The sequence below is a fragment of the Scomber japonicus genome, chromosome 17, assembly GCF_027409825.1.
Source record: "Scomber japonicus isolate fScoJap1 chromosome 17, fScoJap1.pri, whole genome shotgun sequence".
Classification (NCBI taxonomy): domain Eukaryota; kingdom Metazoa; phylum Chordata; class Actinopteri; order Scombriformes; family Scombridae; genus Scomber; species Scomber japonicus.
This window is the reverse complement of record NC_070594.1, coordinates 14376251-14378860: the sequence shown is the minus strand read 5'-3', so window position 1 is coordinate 14378860 and position 2610 is coordinate 14376251.

Below are 2610 nucleotides of genomic sequence, written 5' to 3'. Positions count from 1 at the left end.
GAAGAGAACCTCTCGGGATTGGCGTTGCTCCTGCTGGTTTCGGGGAAAGTTTTTTGGGGATGTGCATTTTTTTCCCTCCACCTTCCTTCTTTCCAGTCTTCTCTCCCTACAGGCCCTCTGCCAGCCAAGATTAGCCACAGTGACTGGAGAGAGGTCAAGTTGGAGGGTGAGAAAAGAGGGAATTGGGGATAGATTTTTTTTTTTAAACAGAGAGTGGGTTTGAGTTGAACGGAAGTATTCCATGTTGGAGCCCAGTTTGCATCCCATTGACATAAATCCCTCTTGTCTTCAACCTCCTATGGTTGGCTGATTTTTAACTTCCAAGACCCCTGCAGAAACTTTGAGGAGAACAAACTGAGACAATAACATGAGTTCCTTGAACTTGAGCAATTAGCAAAGGTCAAAGAGAGTTAGAAGTCAACACAGTCCTGTCCTGTCTCCTCCTGTCTCCTGTCATCCCAGTTTACCTGTCAGGACAGTATTTAACGGACCAAGTTAATCAGTCTTGACAGAGGTGTTTTCATTTCCAGAGAAACTTTCAAAATGTACAGAACAACTGACAACAATATTATCATGAAAGAATAAAACTCTGAGAGGTGGAAAAAAAAGATCAAATAAAAATTGCAGACTTGTTTCTTTCTCATTGAACAATATGCAGTGGCATGAATTACAAGAATCTCAAGCTTGTGCTTTACCTCTGAGAAGGCATTACTATCCAATTGTGGAAAACCTGAAATCTCACAAAATCATGCCAGACATTGTTTGCCTACATAAATGAAAATGTGCTTTGTTTTTATGTTTGTCTTTTTGTGCTCCCTGCTGTCTAAAGGCACCTTGATTAATCTCGCTTTCAGTAATGTTCATTTACAGCCTTTGAAGAAAAGCACAGATGTGCAGTGGCCAGATGGTCAGAAATTCAGGGGAACAGTGTCCAGTGTGTTACACGTTGGCTGCATCCAGAAAACACAAATGAGGATGTGATAAATGTTATAAATCAGGTCGATAATTAAAGTCATTAAAAGGCAGGCCTTACGTATCCGCTGCACATATAAACAAACGTGTTGCAGTCTGACAGCTTTGAATTTAACCGTGATCAGTTATTCTTTGCATGACTCTAGCTATGCCAGCAGCGTACTGCTACGCATGAATGATTGGATTTAGAACTTGTTTTTGTCAGATCGTAAAAAAGCTTCAATTAATATTGATTAGGCTTTGAAGGGGGTCAACAATACTTAACCCACATTCTTCAATTCAGCTATTAAAAAAAACATTCTATAGTAATAAAACACTGAGACGTTTCTATATGTTTCCTCATACATGTTCAAGATTTCTCACACAAGTTTGGAAACAGACAAACTCATTGAATCTTTCTATCAAGGGCTTATTGGTGACTGATGGTTTGGTTTGTGTTTCTTTTAATATTGTGAAATTTAAGCCAGGCGGATGCTACAGTAGTTCAAGCAGTGAAGCCTCAAGAGGTGACATAATACACTTAGTTTCCCTGCATACATCCTGCATTAGTCATACCTGACATTTATGGTGCACAATTAGCTCCCTGTAATGGCTTTTTCTGAAGGAATGTGTACTCTCTGGAGCATAGCCCTAAAATAGCACAACCACATTAATTTCACTAATAAGCCACTTTTGGCGTCATTGCTTGCTGTCAGACCCTGCAAGTAAACAATCCATTTATACATCCCCAGCTCTGTGAACATTTTAAAATAAACATGTAAGTCAGTTCTCTTGTGCTAATGAAGAGTGAATATTTCCCATACTTTCCATGGGGCGACAGTGTGCTTTGCTTAAATAAAAACTGCAACTACAACTTTTTTTTGTCCTTTCTGCCTTTGTGAGTAAACATCCAGTCGTCTTTTGATAAAAAGCAGTTAGATAAAGACTGATAAATCTGATTGATTTCATGGCATTTGTTCAGAGCCCTCACATTCACCTCATTGAGTTTCTGGTCATCTGGAAAGCTTGTTATTCCACAGTATATGTTTTGGCCTTATAACCTCTGACCCCTTCTGACCACATGTTTCAGTGCTAACTCATTATTCCACAACAGTGTGTGCACAAATGATGACCATCACTGTAATTAAACTAAAAGCCTCTGTATGTTTGCTTTCATCTCTTGGACAACGTTTTTATTGCAGATAATGATGAACATGCTTTGTGTTATGTAGCGTGCCATTCAAATGATGTGTTTTTATCTGGTTTCTTTGGCAACCTGGTATTGTGCGATGTGTCACGGTGTCAACAGTATGTGGTTCTCAGTGCTTTTTTCCCCTCACTGTGATGAGCTGATGTACACATCCACGCAACAAAGATGTTTGCTGAATGAATTCCTCAATGCCAGGGTAATAGCGCTATCTCTGTGTCCTGCTCTTCAGCCGAAATTTTTTTTAATTTCTGTTTTTGAACTTTTTTTGTGTGTGTGAAGGCAACATGTACATAGTGCAAATAAAGACATGTTCAAATGTAATGACAAATAAATCAGAAAGGAGGGATGGCCTTTCTTAAAAGCAGAATTTGTTTTTTTTCTGTGGTTTATATAACATTACGGCCTTCAGTCAGATCCAAATATGCTGAACAGCCTGAGAGAATTGGCTG